Consider the following 25,635-nt stretch of genomic DNA (forward strand, 5'->3'; position numbering starts at 1 on the left):
TGCCTGGTGCCCATCCCAGATCTGGCAATTATTGCCTTACACCTCATCAACAGCCATAGCTTCCTAACCTTGCTTGTTTTCAGTCACTTCCAATTCCATACCATTTCTCTGCCAACCGACTAATCTAAAAATAATCTATTTCATTGTTATACTCTCTACTGCATAAGGTCTGTATGATTCTCTTTACCTGTGTTTGTTTTGTGTCTTCCTTGCCACTTCATTATACACATTAAATACTTGCTTAATAAATTAGTGCTTGAAATGAGGAAGCTGTGTCATATGAATTCACCAAGCTGTCCTTTAGCCTAATATGCAGAGAATTGGCAGTTGATTCATATCTCTATTTTAAAAATGGAGAACTTGACCAGAAATATTTCCTTATTCCAGCTGCAGATAAACAGTAAAAACAAAAACTTTTCATCTGGGCTTCAGTTTTCTTAGAGTAAATGCCACCTACATCATGGGCTTGCTGCAAATATTAAATGTGATGTTTTAAGGCACCCAGCACAGAACATGAGGGGATGCAAATAAATTCAAGTTGAATCTTAATAAAGAGGTTGATGGAATGAGTGAATTTGAACTGACATAATGGAATATTTAGGTATTTTATGTAAATCACAATTTACTAATTCAGATTCAATAAAATTTTGGCATTATTACTGCTGTGTTACATGTGTTAGTATATATTATCTCATTTATTCTTCAAAGTAACCGTGTGATACAAGTGGCATTTTTTCCAATTACATATTAGTTCAGCTAGGGAAAGTAAAAATGCCTTGCACAAGATCCATTCACATATGCTAGAATCAAGATTTGTCTGTAAGAGTTCCAATATCAGATCTTTTGCTTTTCCCATGTACCATCCTCCTTAAATATTTTTCTGGTTAGTTTTTTATATTTATTTAGGTTTGCATTCTTAAAAGGTGTTCATCAATCTATTTCCTTTCCTTTGCTGGGTCCCACTTTTTGAGGCTCACTTATACATCTGCTAAGATGCCTTCCTCTCTACAGCCCCACTCCAAAGTCATTAATACCTTGAAAATGTGTTCATCACAGAGTATTATAATTGTTAATATGTTTGGTAACTTCCCAGATTATGAAATCCTTGTGTGCATAAGTCTGTTAGTTTTGTTTTCTGAAGGTCTGCACATGAAGTATCTAGGTATATTACCAAAAAGGTGCTACAATCACATGCAGTTATATGGTCATAGAGATTAATTGACAAAGAAAAGTGGCATGGAATAAATTTCAAGAATGGAGTATAAACAAGTACTATAGGTTTTAAGGGAAGAAAAATTGGATTGGTGGTCAAGGAAAAATTTTGTTCTTTTTTTTATTACTATAACTTAAATATGTTTTTACTAGAGGCTCGGTGCATGAAATTCATGCACGGGGGCAGAAGGAGTAGTCCCTCAGCCTGGCCTGAGCCCTCTCACAATTGGAGATCTCTCTCGCAATCCGGGACTGCTGGTTCCTAACCACTCACCTGCCTGCTTGACTGCCCCTAACAGCTCTGATCACCTACCTGCCTTCCTGATCGTCCCTAACCCCTCGCCTGCAGGCACTTAGGAACAGCACCCACCAGAGGAGTTGCTGCCAACAGAGGAGCAGCAGCTACCACAACCACCCGAGGAGCAACCACAGCCCGAGGAGCCACTGCCATCCAAGGAGCAGCCCCTGAACGACTCAACATCTAGATATGTCGGTGAGATCAAACATGGGTAGACAAAGAAACCCCCAACAGAAAGAAAAGGAGGACTCACCAGAAAAGCAGCTAAGTGAAATAGAGGCATGCAACATTAAAGAAAAAGAATTCAGATTAAGGGTCCTACAGTGCATAAACCGAATGGAGGAAAAAATCAACAACTTATGCAAGAACCAAGAAGAAACAGATGAAAAAATCAATAACTTATGTAAGAACCAAGAATAAATGAAGAGTGATATAGTTGCAATAAAAAACACCATGGAAAGTTTCAACAGTAGACTATGAGAAGCGGAGGACCGAATTAGTGAATTAGAAGATGGAAGCAAAACACACCCAAACTGAACTGCAATTGGAGAAAAAAATTAAAAGACAAGAAGAGAGCTACGGGAGCTATGGGATAACATGAAATGAAATAACACACGAATAATAGGGGTGCCAGAACAACAGAAAGAGGAACAAGGGTTAGAAAAACTATTTGAAGATATAATATCAGAAAACTTCCCTGAGGTGGGGAAAAAAAAAAGTCACACAAGCACAGAGTCCGAAACAAGGTGAACCCGAAAAGACCGACACCAAGAAACATCATAATTACCATGGCAAATGTTCAGGACAAAGAGAGAATCTTACAGGCTGCAAGAGAGAGACGGAAAGTTACATACAAGGGATCTCCCATTAGATTATCAAATGATTTCTCAATAGAAATACATCAGGCAAGAAAAGAATGGAAGGAAATTTACAAAGTGATGCAAAGCAATGGAATGAATCCAAGAATACTTTATTCAGCAAGACTATCCTTCAAAACTGAAGGGGAAATAAGAAGCCTCACAGACAAAAAAAAGGCAAATGGAGTTTATCACCACCAAGCCAGCAATGCAAGAAATGCTAAAGAGACTGGTGTCAAAAGAAGAAATAAAAAGCTAAGAACGAAAACAGGCACAAAAAATACAAATGGCTACAAACAAGTACCTTTCAATAAAAACTTTAAACGTAAATGGACTAAATGCTCCAACCAAAAGACATCAAGTGGCTGAATGGATAAAAAACATGACCCATATATTTGCTGTCTAAAAGAGACCCACCTCAGAAGAAAGGACTCACACAGACTGAGAGTGAAGGGATGGAAAAATATCTTTCAGGCAAATGGAAATGAAAAAAGAGCTGGGGTAGCAATACTTATATCTGGCGAAATAGACCTCAAAGTGAAGGTCATAACAAGAGATAAGGAAGGCCACTTCATAATACTAAAGGGATCAATACAACAAGAAGATCTAACCCTGATAAACATATATGCACCCAATGCAGGAGCACCCAAATACATAAAAAACCTCCTGGAAAATAACAAGGGAGAGATCAACAACAACACAATCGTAGTAGGAGACTTTAATACACCACTGACATCACTGGATAAATCCTCTAAACAAAAAATCGTTAAAGAAACAGCAATCCTAAATTACTCACTAGATCAGATGGACTTAATTGACATCTTCCGAACATTTTACCCCAAAGCCATGGAATATCCGTTCTTCTCAAGTGCTCATGGGACATTTTCAAAAATAGACCACATATTGGGTCACAAGCAAAGTCCCCCCAAATTCAAGAAGATTGAAATCATATCAATCATCTTCTCAGACCACAATGGCATAATATTAGGAATAAACTACAATAAAAACCACCCAAAATACTCAAACACTTGGAAGCTGAATAGCATGTTATTAAATATTGATTGGGTTACCAATGAGATCAAAGAAGAAATTAAACACATCCTGGAAACTAATGACAATGAAAACACAACAATCCAAAACCTATGGGACACAATGAAAGCAGTCCTGAGAGGGAAGTTTATAGCTCTACAGGCCTAGCTCAACAAACAAGAAAAAATGGTAGTAAATCATCTAACTCTACATCTCAAAGAATTAGAAAGAGAGCAACAAGAAAAGCCCAGAGTGAGCAGAAGGAAGGCGATAATAAAGATCAGAGCAGAAATAAATGACATAGAGACCAAAAAAACAATACATAAAATCAATGAAACCAAGAGCTTGTTCTTTGAAAGAATAAACAAGATGGATGAAGCTCTGGCCAGGCTCACCAAGAAGCAAAGAGAGAGGACCCAAATAAACAAAGTCAGAAATGATAGAGGCGAAATAACAACAGACCCCACAGAAATACAAATGATTGTTAAAAAATACTATGAACAACTCTACTCCAACAAACTGGACAACCTGGAGGAAATGGACATATTCCTAGAAAAATACAACCTTCCAAAACTCAAACAGGAAAAATCTAAAAATCTCAATAGGCCAATAACTATGGAAGAAATTGAAGCAGTCATCAAAAAGCTTCCAGCAAACAAAAGCCCAGGACCAGACAGCTTCACAGTGGAGTTTTACCAAACATTCAAGGAAGAACTAAAACCTATCCTCCTCAGACTACTACAAAAAATTCAAGAGGAAGGAACACTTCCAAGCTCATTCTATGAAGCCAGCAGCACCCTAATACCAAAACCAGATACAGACAACACAATGAAAGAGAATTACAGGCCAATATCCCTCATGAACATACATGCTAAAATCCTCAACAAAATCTTAGCAAATCAGATCCAGCAGTACATCAGAAAGATCATACACCATGACCAGGTAAGACTTATCCCAGGGATGCAAGGATGGTACAATATCTGCAAATCAATAAACGTAATACATCACATAAACCAGGGGTCCTCAAAATTTTTAAACAGGGGGCCAGTTCACTGTCCCTCAGACCATTGGAGGGCCGGACTATAGTTTAAAAAAAAAACTATGAACAAATTCCTATGCACATTGCACATATCTTATTTTGAAGTAAAAAAACAAAACGGGAACAAATACAATATTTGTATTTGGATGTGGCCCGCGGGCCGTAGTTTCAGGACCTCTGACATAAATAAATTGAGTGGAAAAAAAACAGATAGTCATATCAATTGATGCAGAAAAAGCATTTGACAAAATCCAACACCCTTTCTTGATAAAAACTCTCAGCAAGGTGGGAATAGAAGGATCATACCTCAACATAATAAAAGCCATATATGACAAACCCACAGCCAACATCATTCTCAGTGGACAAAAACTAACACCATTTCCCTTAATAACAGGAGCAAGACAGGGACGCCAACTCTCACCACTCCTGTTCGACATAGTACTGGAAGTATTAGCCATTGCAATTAGAAAAGAAGGAGAAATAAAAGGCATCCGAATTGGAAAAGAAGAAGTAAAACTGTCCTTATTGTCAGATGACATGATATTGTTCATAAAACACCCTAAAGATTCCATCAAAAACTATTAGACTTGATAAATGAATTCGGCAATGTAGCAGGATACAAAATTAATGCCAAGAAATCTGTGGCATTTCTATACACCAATAGTGAACTTACAGAAAGAGAGACTAAAAAAGCAATCCCATTTACTATCACACCAAAAAAATTAAGATACCTAGGAATAAACTTAACTAAAGAGGTAAAAGACCTCTACTCAGAAAACTACAGCACGTTGAAAAAAGAGATAGAGGAAGACAGAACTTGATGGAAGAACATGCCATGTTCATGGATTGATAAAATCAACATCATTAAAATGTCCATACTACTCAAAGCAATCTATAAATTCAACACACTTCCCATTAAAATACCAACGGCATATTTCACAGACCTAGAACGAACACTCTAAAAATTCATCTGGAATAAAAAAAGAGCCCGAATAGCTACAGCGATCCTGAGAAAGAACAAAGTAGGTGGGATCTCAATACCAGATATCAAGCTGTATTACAAAGCCACTGTTCTCAAAACTGCTTGGTACTGGCACAAGAACAGACATATAGATCAATGGAATAGAATTGAGAGCCCAGAAATCAACCCAAACCAATATGCTCAATTAATATTTGACAAAGAAGGCAAGAACACACAATGGAGTCAAGACAGTCCCTTCAATAAATGGGAAAATTGGACAGATACATGCAAAAAAATGAAACTAGACCACCAACTTACACCATACACAAAAATAAACTCAAAATGGATAAAGGACTTAAATGTACAATGGGAAGCCATAAAAATACTAGAGGAATCCAAAGGCAACTAAATCTCACACATATGCCGAAGCAATTTCTTCACTGATACAGCTCCTAGGGCATTGGAAACTAAAGAGAAAATAAACAAATGGGACTACATCAAAATAAAAAGGTTCTGCACAGCAAAAGAAACCATCAACAAAACAACAAGAAAGCCCACTGCATGGGAGAACATATTTGCCAATGTTCTCACCGATAAGGGTTTAATCTCAAACATTTACAGGGAACTCATACAACTTAACAAAAGGAAGATAAACAATCCAATCAAAAAATGGGCAAAAGACCTAAATAGACACTTTTCAAAAGAGGACATTCAGAAAGCCAAGAGACATATGAAAACATGCTCAAAGTCACTAATCATCCGAGAGATGCAAATCAAAACAACAATGAGGTACCATCTCACACCTGTCAGACTGGCTATCATCATCAAATCAACAAACGACAAGTGCTGGAGAGGATGTGGAGAAAAAGGAACACTGGTGCACTGCTGGTGGGAATGCAGACTGGTGCAGCCACTATGGAAGACAGTATGGAGTTTCCTCAAAAAGTTAAAAATGGAACTCCCATTTGACCCCGCGATCCCACTTCTAGGAATATATCCCAAGAAAACAGAAACACCAATCAGAAGGGATATATGCACCCCTATGTTCATAGCAGCACAATTCACCATAGCTAAGATCTGGAAATATTCTAAGTGTCCATCAGCAGATGAATGGATTGGAAATCTGTGGTACATCTACATGATGGAATACTATGCTGCTGTAAAAAGGAAGGAATTCTTTCCATTTGCAACAGCATGGATGGAACTGGAGAGCATTATGCTAAGTTAAATAAGCCAGTCAATGAAGGAAAAATACCACATGATCTTACTCATTTATGGATAATAAAGACCATTATAAACTTATGAACAAAATAGATACAGAGGCAGAGCAGCCTTGAACAGACTGTCAAACTACAGCAGGAAGGCCACGTAGGGTTGGGGGGTGGGAGGGGTCGTGAGTAAGAGATCAACCGAAGGACTTGTATGCACGCATATAAGCATAACTAATGGACATAAGACACTGGGGGTAGGGGAGGCCAGGGGTTTGTTAAGGGCGGGGGGGAAAAGGAGACATATGTAATGCTCTTTGTAATACTTTAAGCAATAAAACAATTAAAAAAAACAGTCACTTAGGTTTTTATTATATTGATTAATTCCAGAGAGAGGAAAAGAGAGGGAAAGAGGGATAGAAACACCAATGATGAGAGAGAATCATCTATCAGCTGCCTCCTGCATGCCTCCTACTGGGGATCGGGCCCACAATCCAGGCATGTTCCCTCACCAGAAATTGAACCATGACCTCCTGTTTCATGAGTTGATACTCAACCACTAAGCCACACCAGCTGGGCTGTTCTTTATTGTTATTGAATTTATTGAGGTAACATTGGTTAATAGGAATATATAAATTTCAAGTATGCAACATTATAATTTGATATCTATATACTCTATTGCGTACTTACTACCCAAATTCTAGATTCCTTTTGTTATATATTTGACTCCCTTTACCCAGTTTGCCCTTCCCCCATCACTTTCCCTTTTTGTAACCACCATTTTGTTATCTGTATCTATGAATTTGTTTTGAGTTGTTAGTTTGTTTTTTACTTCTTTTATTTTTGTATTTCCCATATAAGTGAAAGCATTCAGTTTTTATTCTTTTCGGTCTCACTTATTTCACTTAGCACTATACTTCAAGATTCATCCAAAAAAGATGAAATATTGCCATGATATATATATATTACATCTTCCTTCTTTATTCATTCATCTATTGATGAACACTTAGATTGTTTCCATGTTTTGTCTATCTATATATAAATATAAAAACCTAAGCAACCGTTATGACAAAATGACCAAACAACCAAACGATCAGTCTCTATGATTCACACTGACCACCAGGGAGCAGGCACTCAATGCAGGAGCTTCCCCATGGTGGTCAGTGCACTCCCACAGCCAACCTCCTGTGGCCAGCCAACCTCCCACGGTCCCCCCAACCTGGCCGGCCAGCCCTGAGCAGCCCAGATAACCAGCCAGGCTGAGGGACCCAACCCGTGCATGAATTTGTACACTGGGCCACTCGTTGTAAATAATTCTGCAAGGAACATAGAAGTACATATATCTTTATAAATTATTTTCATAAATTTTGGGTAAATATCCAGAAGAGCAATTGCTTAATCATATGATAGTTCTAGTATTAATTTTTTTCTTTTTCTAAAAAATTTTCTTTTATTGCTTAAAGTATTACAAGGAGTATTACGTATGTCTCCTTTCCCCCCACCCTTGACATTCCCCAAACCTCCACTACCCCCCAGTGTCTTATGTCCATTGGTCATGCTTATATGCATGCATACAAGTCCTTTAGTTGATCTCTTACCGCCCTCCCCGCAACCTTCCCCGGCCTTCCTGCTCTAGTTTGACAGTCTCTTTGATGCTGCTCTGCCTCTGTGTCTATTTTTGTTCATCAGTGTATAATGGTCTTTATTATCCATAAATGAGTGAGGTCATGTGGTATTTTTCTTTCATTGACTGGCTTATTTCACTTAGCATAATGCTCTCCAGTTCCATCCATGCTGTTGCAAATGGTAAGAATTCCTTCTTTTTTACAGCAGCATACTATTCCATTGTATAGATGTACTGCAGTTTTCTAATCCATTCATCTGCTGATGGGCACTTAGGCTGTTTCCAGATCTTAGCTATGGTGAATTGTGCTGCTATGAACATAGGGGTGCATATATCCTTTCTGATTGGTGTTTCTGGTTCCTTTGGATATATTCCTAGAAGTGGGATCACTGGGTTAAATGGGAGTTCCATTTTTAACTTTTTAAGGAAACTCCATACTGTCTTCCATAGTGCCTGCACCAGTCTGCATTCCCACCAGCACTGCACGAGTGTTCCCTTTTCTCCAGATCCTCTCCAGCACTTGTCATTTGTTGATTTGTTGATGATAGCCATTCTGACAGGGGTGAGTTGATACCTCATTGCTGTTTTGATTTGCATCTCTCAGATGATTAGTGACTTGAGTCTTACATGTAAGTCTTTAATTAATTTTTAGTTCATTCTTGTGTGTGGTGTGAAAGTGTTGTCTAGTTTCATTTTTTTTGCATTTATCTGTCCAATTTTTAATAGCATTTATTGAATACATTGTCTTTACCTCATTTTATGTTCTTGTCCCTTTTGTCATATATTAATTGAGCATATGGGCATGGGTTTATTTCTGGGCTCTTTATTCTGTCCCATTAAACTATGTGTCTATTTTTATGCCAGTACCATATTGTATAGATTATGGCTATCCAGTTTTCCCAGCATCATTTATTGAAGAGACTTTTTTTAATCCATTATATATCCTTGGCTTCTTTCTCATAAATTAGTTGTCTTTCTCTCTCTCTCTCTCTCTCTCTCTCTCTCTCTCTCTCTCTCTCTCTCTCATATATATATATATTTCTGGGCTCTTATTTTGCTTCTGTTGGTCTGTATCTCTTGTTTTTCTGCCAATACCATACTGTTTTGATTACTATAATTTTGCAATATAGTTTGAAGTGAGGGTGTATGATTCTTCTAGGATTATTCTTTTTTCTTATTAATGAAGGAAGGATTCTTGGTCAGGGCCAGCTTCAAGGGTGTATAGCCCATGCAGTTTCACAGGATTCTATACTCAGAGGAGCTCTACACTTGGCTTAAAGCTCTGTTGTCACCACCTAAAAATTCTCAATCATTTATGAACAAAGGAACCTTCATTTTAGTTTGGCACTGGGATACACAAGTTAAGTAACTAGTCTTGTTCTTGGTTCTAAGAGAATTATTCAGATTTATAGAAATGGAGAGTGGGGAGAAAAGGCAACAAGAGAGAGTGTAAGAATCTGATAGGCACAATGCGAAATGCGTAGACATGTTAGAGGGTTAGCAGACCAGCTCAAGAACACCAAAGGACTTACCTTGTTAGAATGAAGCTTGAAAGATAAATTAAGGCAGAGTTTGGATACTATCTTCGAAGTGATGAGTAATTTCAGATGATTATTAAGCAGGAGATTGGTGGGAAGTGTAGCTTTATGAAGATTTGTGTGGTGACAGTATGCAAGATGGATTAAGGAGAAGTGAGGCAGGAAATGAAATCAGGAAGCTGATTCAAAGCCTAGGGTATGATAATAGGGCTTAAATAAGGTAGAAGAGGCACAGAAAAGCAAAAATTTGGGGAAAACTATGAGGGGAAAATAGATGCAAATTTGATCAAATGTAGGAATTGAGAAAAGACTGGGAGTCAAGGAATACTCTGAATAATCATGGGCCAGCTGAACTAAGGAAGTAAGGGATAAGGTGTAGTAGCTTATTTGTCAGAGGAATGGTGAGTTCAATTTTACATATTTAATATGATAGCAGGATTTCAAAATAAAATTGTTCATTTGCAATTAAATAAAAATAATTGTTCATGGAGAAGAGAGTTTGAAAAAAGAAAGAATGGTTAACGGTGTCAAATGTTGCATAAAGGCAAAAACATTGAAGACTGAGTAAAGTTTTTAGATCACAATTTTAGAAGAACAATGAGAAGAGCCACCCAAAAAAGACTGTGTGGGAATTGAGGAAATAAGTTAGCATTTCCTAAATTCATAATTTCTCTTCTGCAAACTCACTTCTGCATTCCCTGTCTCATTGAATGGTACCATCCCATTTCCATCCAGAAATGGGGTCATCTTTGACTCCTCCTTCTTTATTCAATCTTTTTCTTGCTCTGTATTCAATCTGTTCTTTCTGCCATCAAGTTACCCTTGAATCTATTTACCTCTCTTTATCTCACCACCACTTATCACCTTATAAGGCACTAAAGGCAAAGGCCTCTGGAATATCTGATCTTTATCCTCCCTAGTCCATTCCAACCCTTGCCATTTCAATCCTTTTATTAAAAGTAAAGAGATTTTTCTAAAAGACAGTTCTGATTGTGTCACTTTCTGTTTTCAGCCCTATTATGAATTCTGTTCCCCTCAAAAGATATTGAAGTTCTAACTCCCAGTGACTATGAATATTACCTTACTTAAAAATGGATATTTGCAGATGATCACAGCAAGATGAGCTCATTTGGGTTGGACCCTAATTCAATATGACTATTTCCTTATAAATAGGGTGAAATTGGATTAAGCCAAGCATATCAGAGATTGCAGCAAGCCACCAGAAGCTAGGAGAAAGTCATGAAAGGGATTCTCCCTCTCAGCCCTCAGAAGGAATCAACCCCGCTAATGTCTTGATTTTGAATCCATTACGTGGTCTGCAGAACCATGAGATACTAAATTTATGTTTACTAAACTTACTTACTCAACAACCCAATTTGTGGTATTTTGTTACAGTGGCCTTAGGTAATTAATACAGACCCTAAAATAACCCCCCTCTCCCCTCCATTGCTTTTAGGCTAAAATCCAAACTCCTTAACCCAGCTAAAAGGCCCACCATGATCCAGTCTCTGCTAGTCTGCAGCCTTTCTCTTTCTTTGCACCCCTCCCCCCACCCTCACTTCCATCCTCCCTTGCACTCTTAACTGCAGGAATACTCAGCTCTTATCAGGTTCTTTATGTTTATTGCTTTCGCTCACCTATAATCTTTTGCACATGCCATTCCCTAATGATTAGAGTATATTTCTGCCTTTCCTTTTCATCTCATCCTTCAAAAGTCTCAGCTAAGTCCTCTTTATTCACTTATTTAACATACTAGTGGCCTGGTGAATAAAATTCATGCACGGGGGGAGGAGGTTGTCCCTCAGCCCTGTCTGCACCCTCTCCAATCTGGGACCCCTGGGGGATGTCCGACGACTGGCAGTCGGACATTCCTCTCACAATCTGGGACTGCTGGCTCTTAACCGCTCACCTGCCTGCCTGCTGATCACCTTAACCACTCTTCCTGCCAGCCTGCTTGCCTCCAACTGTCCCCACCCCTTGCTGCCTTCTCACCCCCAACTGCCCCCCACTTGCTGACCTGATCACTCCAACTGTTTCCCCCCCACCTGTCTGCTTGCCTCCAACTGCCCCCCTCTGACAGCCTGGTCACCCCCAACTGCCACCCCTTGCCAGCCTGCTTACCACTGACTGCCCCCCCTTGCTGGCCTGCTCACCCCCAACTGCCCTCCCTGCAGGCCTGATCACCCCCAAATGCCCTCCCCTCCTGGCCTGATTGCCCCTAACCGCCTCTGCTTTGGCCCTGCCATCATGGCTTAATCCAGAAGGATATCGAGAAGATCTCCTGGTCTAATTAGCATATTACTCTTTTATTAGTATAGATATTTGGCATTCAATAGTATATTAGTTCAGGTGTATAACATAGTGATTGGACATTTATATAAATTGCAAAGTGATACCCCTTATAAGTCTAGTACCTGCCGGGGTCCAACCCCAGCAGATCCAGGGGTTCCCAAAGGCGTAGACCGAGTCGGCAAAGAAGGAATGACACGGAGACAGCGTTCAGTTGATCAGCAGCCTAGCCAGGATCTCTAGCCAGGATCTCCAGCCAAGTTCTGGTCTGGATCTCCAGCGAAGTTCTGCTTTGGATCTCCAGGGAAGTTCTGTGGCCATGTTCCCTCGCTAGGCTCTCCAGCCAGGCTCCATCCAGGCTCTCCATCCAGGCTCAGTCACCAGGTTCTAGTCAGGTTCTCTTGCCATGTTCTATAGTCAGGTTCAGTCCAGGATCTTTTGCCATGTTCTCTCTAGTGAAGTTCTTCTGTCTCCAGGCACCCTGTAGGTTCTGTCTTCTGAATTCTCTTCTAAGCTCTCTGTTCTAAGTTCTGAGTGTTTCTGTCTTGTTACAACTGTATTTATACCAGTTGATTCAATCCTATCAATCTCTATTACAAAGGTTAGGGCGTTTCTTATCTCCATTCCAGGGAGAAAAGATTATGTAGTTTAAGCATGATTGTTCGTAGTTAAAGTGATTAATTACCCGCCTGGCACTTAGTTGAGGGGTTTTATTCCCTCCCTAACTTCAGGGGAAAATCCCTACCTGGGGATTCAACCTTTCTCGGAGAGGTGACCTTGGTTAAAACACTGCGCCAAGAAGGTGAGCAAACATGTTAAGAACCGTATGCCATATATGCCAGGTCCCTTGAAACAGCAATCATGGACCGGCTCCCGGCAAATTCCCCCTTTTTTATTTTTTAAAAGCAGGCATTAAAAAGAAAAACCTGAAATGCTCTCTTGTATCCATTTTAAGAGTAGGATTGGCGCTTTCCGCTATTACCTGAGTCCTGATCTATCACCCCAGGGAGAGCTTGCCAATCCTGCACTTTCCCAGGGTGGAAAGGCTGCAGTGGGGTTAAGGATAAGGCTCCTTGGGCCTACCTTCTCCCATGCCATTACATTTACCTTTCCTTCCTCAGAAAAGCATGGACATACTTCTTGTATAAAATGTTCTGTCTGACTGGGAGTAACCTTAATTCCTCTGCTAGCAAGCATATGTGTTAAAAGATTAATACAGTCTTATTTCTTTAGACTCAGTATGGCACATCTTCTTAATCTAAAGATCAATACAGAGTCTTCTTTCTTTGGACTCAGTATGGCACATCTTCTCAATCTAAGTTCTGTACTATCCACCTTCTTACCCTACTTATCCTCTGTAGGGGGGTTTGCAGCACCCTGGTGGAGTCCTATCCGTCCCGAATGTGGGGGTTCTCAATGGGGGGGGGGCTTACCTATGGGAATCCTGTTCCAGGGGTTCCCAAAGGTATGGACGGAGTCGGCGAAGACTATCCACCCTCTTCCTACGGTAGAGTCCTATCCGTCCCGATAATGGGGCTTACCTAGGGGTCCCTGTTTGGGCGCCATATGCCGGGGTCCAACCCCAGCGGGTCCAGGGGTCCCCAAAGGTGTGGACGGAGTCGGCGAAGGAGGAATGACATGGAGACAGCATTCAGTTGATCAGCAGCCTAGCCAGGATCTCCAGCCAGGATCTCTAGCCAGGATCTGGTCTGGATCTCCAGAGAGCTTCTGCTTAGGATCTCCAGAGAGGTTCTGTCCAGGTTCGCCAGTCAGGTTCAGTCACCAGGTTCTAGTCAGGCTCTCCTGCCAGTCTCCGCAGTCAGGTTCAGTCCAGGATCCCCTGCCATGCTCTCTCGCCAGGCTACGCCTCCAGGCTCCGAGGCCAGTCCCTGTCCAGGATCCTCCGGCATGTTCTCGCCAGCAAAGTTCTTCTGTCTCTAGAGAACGTTCTGTGTAGGTTCTGTGCCTAGGCTCTGTCTCTCTTGGTCCTGTCTTCCAAGCCCTGTGTCTTGCTGTCTTGTTACATCTGTATTTATACCAGTTCATTTTAATCCTGTCAATCTCTATTACAAAGGTTAGGGCGTTTCTTATCTCCATTCCAGGGAGAAAAGATTATGTAGTTTAAGCATGATTGTTCGTAGTTAAAGTGATTAATTACCCGCCTGGCACTTAGTTGAGGGGTTTTATTCCCTCCCTAACTTCAGGGGAAAATCCCTACCTGGGGATTCAACCTTTCTCGGAGAGGTGACCTTGGTTAAAACACAGCGCCAAGAAGGTGAGCAAACATATTAAGAACCGTATGCCATATATGCCAGGTCCCTTGAAACAGCAATCATGGACCGGCTCCCGGCAGTACCCACCTGGCACCATACATAGTTATTAAAATACTAGAGGCCCGATGCACCAAATTCATGCAAGAGTAGGCCTTCCCTCCCCTGGCTGCCAGCACCGGCTTCCCTATGGCACCCGGGACCCGGGCTTCCCTTGCAGCCCCGGCTTCATCTGGAAAATCGTCCGGAAGGATGTCTGGTCTAATTAGCATATTAAGCTTTTATTATTATAGACTAGAGGCCCCATGCACAAAAACTTGTGCACTCAGGGGGGTCCCTCAGCCAAGCCTGTGCCCTCTCACAGTCTGGGACCCCTTGGGGGATGTCCACCTGCTGGCTTAGGCCTGCTCCCCAGGAGATTGGGCCTAAGCTGGCAGTCAGACATCACTCTGGCAGCCCGGGAGTCCTTGGGGGATGTCCACTTACCAGCGGGGAGCAGGCCTAAGCTGCAGTCGGACATCCTTAGCGCTGCTGAGGAGGCGGGAGAGGCTCCCACCACCACCACTGTACTGGCAGCCGTCAGCCTGGCATGTGGCTGAGCAGAGCTCCCCCTGTGGGAGTGCACTGAACACCAGGGGGCAGCTCCTGCATTGAGCATCTGCCCCCTGGTGGTCAGTGTGTGTCATAGTGACCAGTCATTCCCAGTCGTTCTGCTGTTAGGGTCAATTTGCATATTACCCTTTTATTATATAGGATAGAGGCCTGGTGCACAGGTGTGGGCCAGCTGGTTTGCCCTGAAGGGTGTCCTGGATCAGGGTTGGGGTCCCGCTGGGGTGCCTGGCCAGCCTGGGTGAGGGGCTGATGGCTGTTTGCAGCTGGCCACATCCCCTTCAGGGTGGGGGTCCCCACTGGGGTGCCTGGCCAGCCTGGGTGAGGGGCTGATGGCTGTTTTCAGGCTGGCCACACCCCCTTTAGGGTGGGGGGTCCCCACTGGGGTGCCTGGCCAGTCTGCGTGAGGGGCTGAGGGCCGTTTTCAGGCTGGCCAAGACCCCCTGGCAACAGGAGCTCCCAGCCTCTGCTTTTTTTCTTTTTCTTTTTTAATTCTGGGATTTATTTACCTTCTATAATTGAAACTTAGTATCCTTAAGAGGAGCTCAGAGCCGGCCAGGGCGGGTGGGAGGGAAACTTGGCTTCCTTCATTGCCAGGGGCAACCCAAGCCTCCTGCTTGCTCCAGTTCCGTGGCCATGGCCTGCTGAAAGCAGGCATCTGGGGTTTATTTACCTTCTATAATCGAAACTTTGTTGCTTTGAGTGGAGCTCAGAGCCGGCTGCGGCAGACGGGAAGCTTGGCTTCCTTCATCATTGGGGCAACCAAGCCTCCTGCTTGCTCCAGCTCCGTGGCTGCCGGTCGCCATCTTAGTTGGGTTAATTTGCATATAGTCGCTCTGATTGGCTGGCGGGCATGGCTTAAGGCATAGCAAAGGTACAGTCAATTTGCATGTTTGTCTTTTATTAGTATAGATCATTGACTATATTCCCTTTGCTTTACTTTACATCCTCATGACTATTTTGTAACTGCCAAATTGTACTTCTTAATTCCATCACCTTTTTCACCAAGCCCCACAAAATTGTCCTCCCTCTGGCAACCATCAGTTTGTTCTCTGTATCTATGAGGTTGTTTCTGTTTTGTTTGTTCATTTATTTTGTTTTCTAGATTCTATATATAAGTGAACTCATATGGCATTTGTCTTTCTCTGACTGACTTATTTAATTTAACATAATAACCTCTAGGTCCATCCATGTTGTTGCAAAGGGTAATATTTCCTTCTTTTTTAATGGCCAACTAATATTCTATTTTATATATGTACCACATCTTCTTTATCTAGTCATCTATCAATGGTTGCTTCCATATCTTGCCTATGGTAAATAATGATGCAATGAATATAGGGCTGCATATATCTTTTTGAATTAGTGTTTTGGATTTCTTTGGATAAATAACCAGCAGTGAGATTATTGGGTAGTTCTTTTAAAAATTTTTTTAGGAATGTCTCTACTGTCACGCTAACTGATATTCAGACTATACTAAAAAGCTATAGTAATTAAAACAGTTTGATATTGGCATAAAAACAGATGTATAGATCAATGAAACAGAATAGAGCACTCAGAATAAACCTATACCTACATGGTCAATTAATCTATGACAAAGGAGGCAAGAATATACAATGTGGTCAAGAAAGTGTCTTTAATAAATGGTGTTGGGAATATTTAACAAATATTTTTGAAATGCCAGATACAGTGTTTAGAAGTAACAAAACAAACAGCCCATCACCTCAGGGATTCCCAGTCTAGCACGGGGCCCAATATCCAATGAGGCAACAGGAGACAAGTGATGTCAGAAAAATGTTGGAGGCCATAAAATAGATGGATAAAGAAAAGTGCTTAAGGATACACAACAAAGCTGAACCCCAGGCCTGTAATGAGACAAGCCAACAAGAAGCAATTCAAATCACACCACAGACACTCAGCAAAGCTCAGAACTCTGTGGCATGACATGCCTTTGAAAACAGGGGTGCAAAATGGAGCTGAAAAATGGAAGGGTTGGTAGAAGTTTATATAAGGAATAGTGAGACATTTCTTACCCCACCCTATTCCCACCTTGCTATAAAAAAAAAAAGGAGGATTCAGAGAAAAAGGTTTTGGCTATTAAAAATGATAGTAGAAATAAAATGTTCAATATAAGTTTTAAAGAACAAGTCAAAAAACCTGACAGTAGAACAAGGAGGCGAAAAGGCAGAAAATAGTAGGAAAAAAAATTAAAGAAAATTGGAGAATCAGTTTAATAGACCCAACAAGTAAATTTAATCCCAAGGAAAGAGAACATAGTAAACAATGGAAAGGAGATGAGAGAGAGAGAGAGAGAGAGAGAGAGAGAGAGAGAGAGAGAGAGAGAGAGAGAGAGAGAGAGAGAGAGAGAGAGAGAGAGAGAGAGAGAAAGGAGAGAGAGAGAGAGAGAGAGAGAGAGAGAGAGAGAGATCCCAGAACTGAAATATTTCACTTTCTATTAAGAGATTAAGAGATCACTGAGTCCCAGCCTCAGTGGATAAAAACAGACCCACTCTAAGACATATAAAATTTCAAAATGCCAGGCATAAAGAAAAAATTCTAAATATTTCTAGAAATTTTAAAAATAATAACATGGAAAGGACCATAAATCAGAATGGTACCAGACCTCTCAACAGCAACACTGAAACATAGAACAATTCTTTCATAATTTTGAGAGAAAATGATTTTCCAGTATGGACTTCTGAGATTATATATGGTTCCAGTTATAAAATGTCTCAAAAATTTTATGACCCAAGAAATCTTTCCCAGGAATCTAGGATATGCTTATTAAAACAAGGAAGTAGACCAAGAAAGTGGAAGACATGTGGTCCAGAAACAGGAGATCCAACCTAGAGGGGAAAAAAGGGGATTCCCAGGATGATGGTGAAGGGAAGTTTCTGGATGGCTATGGGCAACAAGGCCAGATAAGAGGATGAAGGACTATAGGGAGGACCCCTCCAAAAGAGAAATGGATTCATTTCTTGATTTTTTAAAAATCATCTCTTGATTTTTTAAAAATATTTTATCTCTGTTGGAGTGTTTAGTACAGAATTAGTAATAGGTACATAGAAACCTAACAAATGAAAAAAACATACCAAAATGAAATATAAACATAGTACTCTACATAACTCAGATGTGAGTATTTACAAGTCATTGTAAAATTGGAATGTTAATTTAATTAAAAAGGTGTTGTAACATATTTTGAAGGATGGTGGGAGGACTATTGTATGCATGTTAGTGGAGTGAAAGCACCAAATCTTCATCTCCCGAGTAAGAAGTAAAAAAAATTAAATAAATAAATAAATAAATAAATAAATAAATAAATAAATAAATAAATAAATAAATACAAAAAACCTGGTTCTGAACAATCAGGACATAGTATGAGCATAGCATCTAAAAATATGGAGCAGCTGAAGAAATAGCTAAAACTGTTGAAAATAATTGTTTCAGGGGAATAAGAATTGAACGTAGAGAGGACGTGTGTCAAGACACTGGTATTTCACCTAAACTTTGAAGTAATAGTTGACTTCTAAAGCTATATGCATGTATTACTTTGATTAAAAATTAAACATACATCCACACAAAAACATGTACATGAATATTAATAGCAACATTATTTATAATCTAAAAAGTGGAAACAACTCAAATGTCTATCAACCAATGAATGGGTAAATAAAATGTGGTATATACATATGATGGAGTGTTATTCTTCTATAGGAAGGGATTCAGCATTGACATGTGCTACAACATGGATGAGCCTTGAAAATATTCTGTTTAGGTAAAATAAACTAGTCACAAAAGACTACATATTATATGATTTCATTTTCATGAAATGTTCAGAACAGGCACATCTACAGAGACAAAATAGATTAGTAGCTGGGGAGTTGGAATGTGGGGTAAATGAGGAATAACTGCTAATTGATACAAGGTTTCTTTTTGGAAAGATGAAACTATTCTATAATCATATCATATCATGGTTGCCCAATTCTGTAAATATATCAAAATCCATTGAATTTCACTTTTGAACAGTGAATTTTATATGAGAATCATACTATTATTTAAATATCAAAGAAAAAAACAATCATAGGGTTGTTGTGAGGAATAAATGAAATAATGTGTGTGAAGGGTCTAGCCTCAATCCTAATATAAATATTAGAAGACAGATGAACAGGTATATAGCTAGACAGTCTTCAGTGTTTCCTAAATACATAAATTCACTTACCTCTCATAGTAACTGTATAAAATAGACACTATACTTAGCACCATTTTCTAGGTGAGGAAGCTGAGGCCAGTGAAATTAAATACTTTGTCAAGGCCACCACAACTAGTACAATATTAGAGCTGAGCTCTTTACTCTTAACCACTCCATGGTGCTCCCTCTGCATGCCTCCCAGATCCTCCCTCCACCCCTCCCCCCAAGTGTGGGTTAGTTGTGTGTATTCCCACTTTGCTTTACACCTGTCATGGTTCTGAGTACCACCCGCCTTTTCACTTGTCTGTGTCCTTGACTATAGTGGACATTCTACAAAGGCAGGGACTGTCATTCCATGTATCAAATGTTGGAGGGTAAGCAGTAGAGTGAAGCAGAAGTATTATTTTTATAAATCCCATGAGTAAATGAAGGAGAAGTAGCAGAGTATAACTGACTAAAGATTCTAGAGAAATATGAGATAATTGATGGAACAGGGTATCTAAAGAAGCAGAAGATATAAGATTAAGGTTATAATGAGAAACTATTGACCTTGAGAAGTTGGGAGAACATCTCCTTTAAGACTGAAGGAGAGGAGTACTAGTAAATGATGGATCTTGTGAGAGTAGAGGAGGCTCATACCAGTTGATTTGATCATCTTGATAAGTAAGCGGCAGGAATTTGGGGCCAGGGAAGGATGCAGGAGAGTGAACTAAACTGAATGTGGCAAGAACTTTTGTCATCTCTGTAATAATCCTATATAATAAAAGCCTAATATGCAAATTGTCCACTTGGGTGGTCGTTCGACCAGGAGTTCAACCAGGAGACCCGGAGTTAGACTGCTGACTATGACGTGTGCTGACCACCAGGGGGTGGCGACCAACCTTGTGTGGTACCTGGGCGGGGGACTGTGACCTCTCACCAGCTACCTGGGGGCAGGGGTGATGGGGACGGAGGTGCAATGAGAATGCAGGGTGTCCACTGGACATGCTCTCCCTCTGCCTGCTACCCTCCCCCAGGACGCCAAGACTCACGCACCAGGGAAGCCCTCACGCTCAGGTGCTGGGCACCCGTGAGGAGCCCGCCCTGCATCCATGGGGCGTCTTCCGGGTGAGCCAACAGCCACCAGGACCACAGGGCCAGTCAGGCTCCCCGTGGGTTCGCACAGGAGCCAGGCTGCAAGGCTGGCCGGGAGAGAGCATGCTGCCTGCCTGGCTTTGGTGTGGCACTGCTGGGCCCATGCTGCGCCCCGGCCCACGGCATCAGGCTGCACTCAATGCATCTGTGTGGGGACTCAGGCGCCGTGACTCAAGTGGAGGGGGTGCATGGGGGCCTGGGGGTTCAGGTGCTTCCCAGGGCCCAGAGGTCAACTGGGACCTGCCCTTCCACGCCAGATGCTCAGTCTTAGATCGCCAGCCAGGCTTAGGGACCACACCCATGCACAAGTTTTGTGCACCGGGCCTCTAGTATGATAAATAATATGATGGACCCAGAAAAAATCACATCCACACAAAATTATATATACAATTTAGGGATCTATGGACCCCAGGTTGAGAATGCCTGCTCTCAGTACTTAATGAAATTGAATAACAGTATTTCTGAGGAGTAATTTGGAGGCAAGAAGCTTGAATTGGTAACATTGCAAGTCTGTTTCTGTGAGTGTAATAGCAGTTTTAGGGATTGAGGCTCTGGGTTTCAAAGCAGTGGGAGGTTGGGGGGTGAAGTAGGGGAGGGCAGTGGGGGCAGAGGAAAGCAAAGTATCAGCCAGTGAAGAAGTGGCAGAGGCCCTCGCCAGTTTGGCTCAGTGGATAGAGCATTGGCCTGCAGACTGAAGGGTCCCAGGTTCAATTCTGATCAAGGGCAAATGCCTGGGTTCCGGGCTCGGTCCAACGTGCAGGGGGGCAGCCAATCAATGATTACCATCATTGATGTTTCTATCTCTCTCTTCCTCTCCCTTCCTCTCTGAAATCAATAAAAATATATTAAAAAGAAAAAAAAAGAAGTGACAGAGGGGCAGTAGAGGCACATGGAGGGTGGGGGTAGGAGGTGGGAGAGGTCCACTCTGGTTGCAGGTCATCAGGGATGCACTGACTATAGAGAAGGTAAAAATAATAATGAAACCAAAAGTCAGTCTTCTATTTATTATTATGATGAGCAAGAACTTCTAAATGCTAAAAGTGGTAAAATACTCCTCTTTGAAAAGCCTTGGTCTAAGACAGCCATGGGCAAACCCTTTTATGTAATGATGTTTACTTTGAATTTATATTAGTTCACACAAACACTCCATCCATGCTTTAGTTCCGGCCCTCTGGTCCAGTTTAAGAACCCATTGTGGCCCACGAGTCAAAAAGTTTGCCCACCCCTGGGACTCTAAGACCTAAACAGTTGCCTGCCTCTGGGTAGACTTCTGCCACTGAGAGGCAGATAAAGAGATTAGGATGGAGGGAGTGGTCCAGGAAGTGGGTGAGGTGATGGTGGGTAGTTGATGTGCAGCCAAAGTTGAGTTGGTGCTAGAGTATAAAGACTCCTTCAACTGTTGGTGGTGTAAGCAGCACAATTCAATGGCTTTCATCTTCTAGAATCTAGACGTCATCTGAAACCCTAAATCTTGTTTTTACTTGCTTAGCAGTCATAACTAAGCAGGTTTCACAGTCTTCAAAAGTCAGCTTCACTAAGGGAAGGCTGGGGGGGGGGGGGAGGTATATTAACCAAAGAATGTATATGCATATATGCATAGCCCATGGACACAGGCAATAGTGTGGTGAAGGCCTGTGGTTGGGGGGAGGGGGGGTTAATGGGGAGGAAAAGGGTCATCTGTAATACTTTCAACAATAAAGATAAATATTTTAACGAATAAAAAAAGATTTTAAAAATTATTAAAAAAAAAGATTTACTAGTAATTAGTTTTTTTAAAAGTTAGCTTCACTCAAATCTGCACTTTTTTTACACCCCTTTCATAATAGATGGCATTTATTACATGTGTTTTTCTCCTACTAGATTATATACTCCTTAAGAGCAGGAATTGTGTCTTATTCATTCCTGAATCATCAATGCCTACAGATAGGCACCCCAACACTTGCTCTATATATTGCTCTTCTTTATAGATTTCTCTGGTGACCAGGCAATAGTATCTACAGAATGCTGCTGCTTTCCTTCTCCCAGGTACATGAACTGAGTCTCTTTCCATTTATGAAGAGTTACTGCTGGACCTTCACTCCATCCTGAAATCACAGGATGCAAAACCAGATATTTTAGGGAGGTTCACAGTAACTTCACACTTTTTTTAATCCAAAAGACCATCGAGAGCCCTGTGTAGGGCCCCTTAATGATGACTGTCTCCACCAGCGTGGAAACCACCAGCATTTGGTTGCATTGTAACGTGATTAGTCCTGTCACAGCAATGCATGGGTATTTCTCTGATGTCCCAAAAGAATTTAGGTGCTTCTTGAAACCCCTCTGCAACTTATTACTGGAGAAAACAGGGTTCAATTCACTTCCTCCAACTTCCCTGGGGAGGCACAGGAGAGCAGATAGTTCTCTGTGAAGTGAACCCCTTCTAAAATGGATGAATCTCCACCATCTCTTCCTATTCTTCTGCCTAACCCCAGGGGAACCACTGTGGGGTTCTGACTAAGAAGTTGCCCACCACTGGCTAATGGACTAGATAAATCAGAACAGCTTGGTTTAACATCTGAGTCAGAAGTAGGACCTTTCTAAAGAAATCAAAGAAGCAAAAGAAGTATAAAGGCAGTCCCCCAACCAGTGGACCCACTGATAGGGTTCCAGGCCCTTAGTAAATACAGAAGCGAATGGAATGATCAAGCATCTTCAACTCAGTCAGATCTGGAGCACAGCCATATATTCTGATTCCTCAATAGCAATCTGTTCTGTGGAGCCATGCACAGTCTCTAGGCAATGTGGAGACTATGCTTAATGCTCAGTCAACATTACTCAGAGCACTACACACCCTTCACGACCCTTCATGAGCCCTTGAGCACTTACATTTGAAGATAGGAATTTGATCTCTAGACAAGCATCAGGGGTTTGGATATATATAGAATAGAGCTGTTTTATTCTACTGCTAATTTTATTAAATGTGCATTCAAAAAATAAATCTGGTCTGTATGAAGAATTTAGCTGCCCATTTAACCATAACAGCTGCCTAAGTTATCCACTGGTGCTCTATAGGAAATGTCTAAATAATTGAAATCATTAATTGGGTTAAAGAGATCCTTAGCACATTGGGTGTTCTATAAATAGAAGAATGAGTAAATGATATAGTGGTCTAGCTTTTCTAGCCCTTCCCCTTAAAGAGGTTATTTTGTTCTGTTTGCACCAATAACATTGTTCTGGGACTTTTAAGAGGGATTTGGTTGAGGCTGGGGCGGGCTTTCACAAGAAAATCCCTTTTAGTTTGTTTCAGATATACTGCCACTTTCCCCCTTTGCTCTTTAACTAAAAATGAATAATTTGTTTATCTCTGCTGTTGTACGTAGGAAGTTAGACATGAGCAACTGCGGGGAGGCCTACTCTGGGGTCCTGAACAGGGGTTCTACCAACACTGCCTTCAGACTGCCTCTCTATGGGTGGCCCAGCAGCCAGCAGATCGCCAGAGAGCAGATTCAGAACTAGCCGGTAACCTTTCTTCCCCTATCACTGTTCATGCAGTTTGGACCCCTGATCTTTCATATCACTGGTCAGGTGGTTTAGACACCCCCCTAACCTTTTCCTCCCCAAAGATAACATCTAGGCCTCAGCTGTATTTCAGCCCCAGGCCCAGAAAAGCAGCAAAACCAGACAAATGACTCCGTGGCTGCCTCGGGACCAGCTACATTGACTAATGACCCCCTGCCCTGGTACCAACCAATCAGTGGACACCACGACCCTGAAAGAGCACACCTGGAAAGCTGATGAATATTCTATTAAGACCCTCCTTTGAGACCTCCCCTAAGGTTCCCACCTGCAAGAGAGATAAATACACTCAGGACAAAGGACCCAGGGCGTGCTCTCCCTCCAAGGAACACAGCCGTGTCATTCCCCCACAGGCATGTAACCCCCAATCTCTAAAGGACCTCATGAGACTTGCAATCAGGAGAGCAATGGACAGCGGCAGCTCGTCCTGTGCTAACCCCCTGAACCAGTTTTCAGGGCCCCCTTTTCTCTGACTTCCCAGTGAGTTGGCAGCAGGCCGGCCATCGTCTCTTTGGCCCGCTCCTCATTTGGAGTGTATCTTCAATAAACCCCACTTTGCTTTACTTTCATTTTCGTTGACCTTAAAATCTTTTCTGAGTCGATGAGAAGAACTGAGGTCCTAGATGGTAACCCCAATTGGTAACACTGTAAGTAGCAAGAAACCTGGGCTTTGCATTTTCAACTGGGATCAGAGAAAGAAGGCAAGGCAGCAGGCTGACGTTGCTTGTTATCTGAAATCAGACAGGTTTCAGACAGGTTTAAGTAGCCCAGAACCTTACAAACAGAGGAGAAAAGAAAAAAAGGAAGGAAGGAGGAAAATGCTTATAAAGAGGAAGTGGTGAGAGGCTTCTGAATTTCAGTGTGACCTGTTCTGTTAGGTGATTTTTGTGGGGGAGGAGACATGAAGAAAGTTAAGTAAAATGTCCTTATAAAGACAAAATCTATTTCTTTCTTGGCTGATGATTTGTCATTTTAGTCACTTCCTGCCTTGTGACCACACACTCAGGGTTGACAAAGTTCTTCTGCAAATCAGAAAGAAGGGAGTTTCTGGTCACACGCCAGTACCATTGAGGACCGTTTTTCTACAAGGTAAATTTTCTTCATGCCTTTTTGTCATTTCTAAGTGCTTGTGATGCTTTGCTTGTTGGGTGGCTCTGTTTCTGTGGATTTGGATTTTGCTTTCAGAGGACTAGAGATCTGGACACCTGTCAGCTGAGCCCTTTGTGAGCCCTGCCACCATTAAACTGCTCAGCAATGCTGCAGCCACATCAGGTGGCTGTCTAGAGTGGGGCCCCTCAGCCCTCTGGGCGGCTTCTCCAATTATGCACTGTTATAACCCAAAAAATACTATGATTTTTTTCTCTTTTTAAAACTAAATCATGTTCTGATTTATTTTTATTGCTTTATTTGAGGGAGGCTATTTACTGTGATTTTCTCTGCTTTGAAAAAGTTTTTAGGAAAGTGTATATTGATTATTTAGATTGTGCCTAATCCCTGGGGGTGGTTTAATTTTTGCTACTGTGGTCCTGTTTTTTCTAAACAAACAAACAAACAAACAAAAAACTTCTTTACAATACTTTAGTGGATATATTAACATCTTGAATCACATGTTAATATATTACTGGTTACTCAAGTGATTTTGATGCCAACAGTTTTTAATGGGTGTGCTTAATAACCACATGGAGTTAGAGGCCACCTCTTATCCATTTATTCTCTAACATTAAAAACAATTTGTGTTGCCTAATTGTACTTTTTCACAGATTTGTCTGAACTATTCATTATGCTTATGACCAGACAAATGACTATTAAATTTTGGATGAAATGTT

At 41.4% G+C, this 25,635-nt stretch overlaps 1 protein-coding gene across 1 annotated transcript in view; it reads left to right on the forward strand.

Moving 5' to 3' along the window:
* The first annotated feature begins 24,758 nt into the window (after nt 1-24,758).
* The window catches only part of LCP1 (lymphocyte cytosolic protein 1), a 69,501-nt gene continuing 68,624 nt past the window's right edge, over nt 24,759-25,635 (forward strand). The window contains exon 1 of the mRNA XM_059684481.1: nt 24,759-24,898. The gene's annotated coding sequence lies outside the window, so the exon portion shown is untranslated. The remainder of the gene's footprint in view (nt 24,899-25,635) is intronic.

The sequence above is a fragment of the Myotis daubentonii genome, chromosome 2 (assembly GCF_963259705.1).
Source record: "Myotis daubentonii chromosome 2, mMyoDau2.1, whole genome shotgun sequence".
Classification (NCBI taxonomy): domain Eukaryota; kingdom Metazoa; phylum Chordata; class Mammalia; order Chiroptera; family Vespertilionidae; genus Myotis; species Myotis daubentonii.